Source organism: Chiloscyllium punctatum, chromosome 16 (genome assembly GCF_047496795.1).
Source record: "Chiloscyllium punctatum isolate Juve2018m chromosome 16, sChiPun1.3, whole genome shotgun sequence".
NCBI classification, from domain to species: Eukaryota; Metazoa; Chordata; class Chondrichthyes; order Orectolobiformes; family Hemiscylliidae; genus Chiloscyllium; species Chiloscyllium punctatum.
In genome coordinates this window covers 16,054,505-16,061,467 of record NC_092754.1, presented here as the reverse complement: position 1 = coordinate 16,061,467, position 6,963 = coordinate 16,054,505, and positions in this window count along the sequence as shown.

Here is a 6,963-nt window from a genome sequence, read left to right as displayed (position 1 = left end):
CAGTATTTAATAAGGTTTCAGTGAGAATCTGAGCAGCCTTCACAATGGGAAATGGTTGCACTTCCCATTGATAATTACTGCAGTCCGAAATGAAAAAGAAATCACTTTCGATTAGCACTGTGAATGGGAAACATTTAACCATGAATCAAATTAAACTGTCCAGCTTTTGTTTTCAAAAATAAATGCTATAAATTATCACTGCTATTTGTAGCAAAACCATTGAAACTGCAAGAATTGCCAGACATTTGATAAATGGGAGAAATGTATTTTATTGTCTCGAAATGTCTATCCAAGCCAAATAGCTCTCCCAATTATCGTCTGCTCCATTTCTGCTTAGGGATTCAAATCCACAATTCCCTTCAGCCCCCTAACTGTCCAGACCTCTTCTAGTTCACTGTTATTTAACATGAGTGAGCCACGCACAAAGTAGACTGGCAGACTGTTCGACCGCAGAGGGCATCACAGTGCTTACTGACCTATAGTGGGTCAGGCTGGCAATGCTATGATTATATAATAATGAATGTGTTCTTATATACAAATCCCTCCATCTCTTTATAGCAGTCCATCTGTGTAATCTCTTCTAGGTCCACAACTTTCCGAGGTAACTGTGCTTCCTTAACTCCAGCCTCTTGTACAACTTCAACTGCAATTGCTCAGCAATTATTGGCTGTGCCTTTGACTGTTGAGGCCTTAAGTTCTGGAGTCCCCTCCTTTAACCTGTCCACCCATCTCTCCACATTTTCAGTTGCTCCTTAGCATCTACCTGTTTGGTCAAGCTTTTAGATACCTGTCCAAATCTCTCCTTTGTGCCTTAATTCCAATTGTTGTTTGATACTGCTCCTGTGAAACTCCTTGCAATGTTTCACACTATTAAAGGTGCCATACAAATGCAAGTTGTAATTGTTGGGACTCTTCCTATGTGGTTTCAAGCATTGTGCAATGGCCCAATGTGTAGTGATGTGAGTGTGACAATTTGTGAGAAGTTATCAAAGCTTTGAATTTGTAAGAGGTATCTAGGAAAATGACAAATATAACTTGAATGTTCTTCACCTTTATCAGTGACAGTTCCGTGCTTTAGCTCCATTACAGACCACAGAGGGTCAGTGCTGAGGGAGTGTTGCACTGTCAGAGGATCAGTGCTGAGGGAGTGCCACTCTGTCAGAGGGTCAGTGCTGAGGGAGTGCCACTCTGTCAGAGGGTCAGTACTGAAGGAATGTTGCACTGTCAGAGGGTCATTGCTGAGGGAATGCTGTACTGTCGGAGGGTCAATGCTGAGGGAGTGCTGCATTGTCAGAGGGTCAGTGCTGAGGGAGAGCCACACTGTCCGAGGGTCAGTGCTGAAGGAGTGCCGCACTGTCAGAAGGTCAGTGTCGAAAGAGTGTTGCACTGTCAGAGGGTCAGTGCCAAGAGAGTGTTGCACTGTCAGAGGGTCAGTGCTGAAGGAGCTCTGCACTGTCAGATGTTCAGTGCTGAGGGAGTGCCTCACTGTCGGTGAGTCAGTACTGACTGAGTGCTGCATTGTCAAAGGGTCAGTACTGAGGGAGAGCCACACTGTCAGAGAGGTAAAAACAATGACTGCAGATGCTGGAAACCAGATTCTGGATTAGTGGTGCTGGAAGAGCACAGCAGTTCAGGCAGCATCCAAATAGCTTCGAAATCGACGTTTCGGGTTATTCCTGATGAAGGGCTTTTGCCCGAAATGTCGATTTCGAAGCTATTTGGATGCTACCTGAACTGCTGTGCTCTTCCAGCACCACTAATCCACACTGTCAGAGAGTCAGTACTGAGGGAGTGCAGCACTGTAGGAAGGTCAGTAGTGAGTGAGCAATACACTGTCAGAGGGTCAGTGCTGACCCACTGGCACACTGTTGGAGGTGCTACCTGTCAGATAGGATATTTGCGGCGGAACCCTTTCTCCCTTAAAGTGACTTTAAGTAACTCCATGGCACGGTTCAACAATGATGAGAGGTGTTCCTGGAGCCCTCGAACCCTGGTCAATTTTAACAGTTTATAGAACAGTGAGAGGCCTGAAAGTAGTGGATGTGGGGAAGATGTTTTCACTTATCAGACAGACTGGGACCTGAGGGCACAGCCTCAGAGTGAAGGGGTGATCCTTTAGCACTGAGATGAGGAGGAATTTCTCGAACCAGAAGGTGGTGAATCTGTGGAAATCATTGCCACAGAACGAGGCCAAGTCACTGAATGTATTTAGGACAGAGTTAGATAGGTTTTTGATTCATAAGGGGATCAAGGGTTAGAGGGAGAAGGCAGGAGAATGAAGTTAAGAAACACTAATAGCAGAGCAGACGCGATGGGCTGAATAGCCCATTTCTGCTCCTACACCTTGTGGTCGTATTTATTATTCAGTCAACATCCTGTAAAAACAGATGATTCAGGAATTATCCTACTGCTGCATGTGGAATTTTAGGGTATGCAATTTAACTGTAATTCCCCAAAGTACAAGTGTCTACACTTCAGAAGGCACTTTAATGGCTGTAATTTGTAATGAGATGTCCAAAGGCGATAGTAAGAGGTGCCACAGAAATGCAAGGTCTTCCTCCCTTTCTTGTCTCTTCGATCCCACAGCTCAGAAGCCTCTCCTGTTTGTGGATGGTCATGAATATGCTGATGCTGAACTCTGCTGGGAACAGGAAGAGGTCTGTTCATCGCGCGGAGTCTGTGGCCTGATTAATAAAGCATTCCCTGTGGAGGGCAAATGAGGTCATTATTAATCAAAGGGTTGTTGCATAACAACACCCCCCCCTCTCGGATCACAGTGCCACAAAGAAGCTCAGCCACTTGTGTAGCAAATGGAGCCTGCGTTGGGAAGTGGGCAGAATGCATGTGGAAGGCCATCCCTGATCATGTTCTGATTTGAAATTCCCAGCTTGCCAATGGAATGACAGCAGAAGTGAAACTCCATAGTTACAGGCACCGCTTTCAAGCAACACAATAATCTCCCTGGATTCAACGCATCTTGCTTTTGCCGGAATTGGCAGATTGCGTTTTCAAGGAGGCTGTTTCCAGACTGTTTTCAAAATCTCACTGACCCAGGATCTCATTTCCCTGGGGGTTGCCTGGAAAACAGGGTTAGGTACTTTCAAATTCATGTTCTGACATGAACTCATGTATGGAGTGGGTGGGACTTGAACCCTTCTAGCCCAGTGGTAGGGACAATACCACTACTACATCAGAAGTGCCTTTAGAACACAGGATTGCACCAATGCTCAGCACTCTTGTGTTCCCTCTGGGAAAGAGGGACAAAGTTCAAGTCCTACTTGGTCCAGACGTGTGTAATAACATCAATGACCAGGAGGCTTCCAATAAAAAGTCAAACTAACATGAAAGAGAGTCAATAAAGAGAATGCGGAAGCTGTGACTGATTGAAGATTGGGTTTTACCAAGAAAGTGTTGGAGGGGATGAAATCCGGAGTCAGTTTTTTTTACCTTGTTCATTTTTCTTGATTGTATAGATTATAAATTTTGTCCAATTTTCAGCGGGTCGCTCACTAATTACATAAACTGCTTCATCCCATTAAACCTCGGCAAGGTACTCTCAATAAACAGTCGAGAGAACACCAGGTAATCTGACTTGGGACACTGCCATGTATTTCCCATCTAATGTACATGATGGATTAAAGATGGTCAACAACTGAACCATTCAATCTGTTGTGCCTGAAGAACTCCAATATTAACCAAGGCATAGTTGTGCAGTGGTAACTACACTGGTATACAGGCCCCATACGTCAAAAACATGAGATCCAGTCCCATCACAGCAAACAGAGGACTTTCAATTCAATTAATCGATACAAATAGCTAAAAAGATGTTAATAGTGACCATACAATTACTGAATTGTCACACAAAGCAAAAAAATACAACCTGGTTCACTAATGAACAAAAACAGAGAAATTGCTTGGCACACCTTCCTCATTCCTGAAGAAGGGCTCATGCCCGAAACATCAATTCTCCTGCTTCTTGGATGCTGCCTGACCTGCTGCGCTTTTCCAGCAACACATTTTCAGCTCTGATCTCCAGCATCTGCAGTCCTCACTTTCTCAAAGCTCAGCAAGTCTGGAAGCATCTGTGAAGAGAAATCAGAGTTAACGTTTCAGCTCCGTTGACTGAGGAAGGGTGACTCACCCTGAAACGTTAACTCTGATGTCTCTCCAGACTTGGAGACCGTGAGGTTTGCAGATGCTGGGGATCAGAGTTGAGAGTGTGTTGCTGGAAAAGCTCAGTAGGTCAGGCAGCATCCGAGGAGCAGGAAAATCGATGTTTCGGCAGGAGCCCTTTATCAAGAATGAGTCTGGGACCCTTGGGGGGTTGGAGAGATAAATGGGAGTTGATTTCCTAGTTGATTTCAATCTTACTGCGATTTGAAAAAGAATGCGCTCTCATTTATCATTCCACCTCCCGAGGCTCCCAGCCTCTATTCCTGCTCCTCGGATGCTGCCTGATTTGCTATGCTTTTCCAGCAACTCATTCTCTTTTCTCTCCTGACCTGCTGAGCTTTTCCAGCAATGTCTGTTTTTGTTTCTGATTTCCAGCATCCGCAGTTTCTGGTTTGGTTTTTATCTGGTTCACTAATGCCTGCCATTCTTTGCCTGGTCTGGCCTACATGTGACTCCAGACCCACAGCAATGTGGTTGACTCTTAACTGGCCTCCGTGAGTCCCAGTAAGTCCCTCAGAGTTGCATCAGAGTGTACCTGCACTCCAAGACAAACTACGTCTCAACATTACCTTCTGAAGGGTAATCAGGGATGATAACAAAAGGCTGACCTTATTTGTGCGTCTTTGCATGTATAAAGAAACACTCCCTCGTTCAACAATAAGTTTCAAATGTTTACTGCATTATCCCATAAAAACTGTAGGTGTCTGTGCCCCAAGCATTTCCTCCATTGAAACACTCCATGCTCCACTAAGTCAGTGTGTGAAGACGTTTCTCCAGACTCTCTTTGTGACGATTTGAATATTGCTGACTCTTTGCTAGACAACTCATTTGACCATCAACATTTCGAGTATTAACCCTTTCTCAGGACTGATGAAGGGCTTATGTCCAAAACGTCGACTCTCCTGCTCCTGGGATGCTGCCTGACCTGCTGTGCTTTTCCAGCACCACATTCTTCGATCTGATCGCCAGCATCTACAGTCCTCACTTTCTCCTCACTCATTCTATAAGTGTATAATCATATCATGTGATCAGAAAGTCAATCCGTCCCAGTTCGGTGTTTGAATTGATCCGGATCTTATTGGAGGCTGTCATCTCTTTATGGAGCTCTGTACAGTTCATCTGCAGAAGGAGTTAAACGGTCCGCTGACAGTGCTGCACTCCCTCAGCACTGACCCTCTAACAGGGACTGGATTGACTGGATTCACATTCCATTTTCTGCACGTTCCCTGGTGTCTCAATCATACCCTATTTGCTTCCATCATTCGGTGACATATGATTAATTCTGACTGAGGAACTGATCAACGGCAATCAAACATCGATGCAGGATGTGTTCGTTTCTCTCTGAGTTCCTGCTGCGTGTGTACTGGCATTGCCTGTGGAATTGTGTCAGAATTTCATGTGGTTTCGCACTGGAGTTTCTGATGGTTTGATCCCAGGCTTTCTGGAGCTCTACAGAACATTCCTGTACTCAGTTCTGAAGTTTGATAATGACACAAGACTATGTTAATTCTTCTTGACAGTCAAACAGAACATTGCTGCAGAACCACAATGCCTTGTCTCAGATATATTTCAGCTCAGATTCACAGCACAGACAGGAGAAGTTTCAAATGCAGAGCAGCTCCCATCTCCCAGCTGACACCACATGTTCAGCTCTATTTGTAAACATTGCTCTCGAACACTGTCCTTATGAAAATACCCAGACACCAAAATCAATAAGAGAATACGGCTGTATCTTGTTCACATCACTGACAACTGAGTAACTGTTATGTTCAGCAATCACTTTCTCTCCCAACACAATCACTTGGGTATTGCTGTGTCTGCCTTAAATCAGATCCAACCCAAACTATTAATGTTTCTCAAGCCTGATTGGTGGTGGAAACTCTAACTTAAATATCACTTTATTGGACTTCACACAGACCTCAGCCATTTTACTGAAATCATTCTCAAAGATACAAATTGACAATTACTGCCCAAGGAAACTATTTCATGTAAAGCGAGAGAGAACGCGTTCTCCAATTACTGTTTGGCCAATACTACTGGGAAATTAAAGTGTCATCTCCAGTCCCTCGTAACCTTGCGGCAGTCCTTAAACTGTTATGTGCCATTTCAAACTGACTCTTTAAGCTTCGGGCACACAAGTAGTATCCCTACTTCTGGACAAGGAAGCTAGGGTCAAGTTTTGTGTTTTATAACATTTCTGACAAGGCTGATTAAGGAAAGTATCAAAGCTGCCTCCCCCTGCCTTCACCCCCACCTCCTCCAGCAGATATCCCTAGCAACATTTTATCATTTGAAGGATACAAACTGTTTGATAAGGAAGAAGCCACCAAAACTGCAACCAACTAGATTTTGTGCCATTTTAGAATGGTACAAGACAGATAGCCATTCAGCCAGTAATGACTGTGGCTTGCTCTTTGCGCTCAGTGCCACTGTCTCACCTTCCCAGCGGCCCTGCACTTTCTTCCTTTGCAGATGATCGACTCTCTCTTGGGTGCCATGTTTGGGGCTGCTTCCACCACACTCTCAGGCAGCACGTTCCCAACCACTGCACTGTGCAGAAAGGCTTTCCTAAAGACACCATCATTTCTTTGGTCAATCACCTGAAAGCTGTGATCTCGGCTTCCTGGCCCTTCGACCAATGAGACCACTTTCTTCTGATCTACTCTGTCCGAACCCCTCATGGATCTGAACACATCTGTCACATTCCCTTTCGGTCTTCCCTTCTCCAAAGAGAACACTCACAAAGTCTCCAGTCTGCCTCTGGGACTGACATTCCTCATCCTCTTGTGA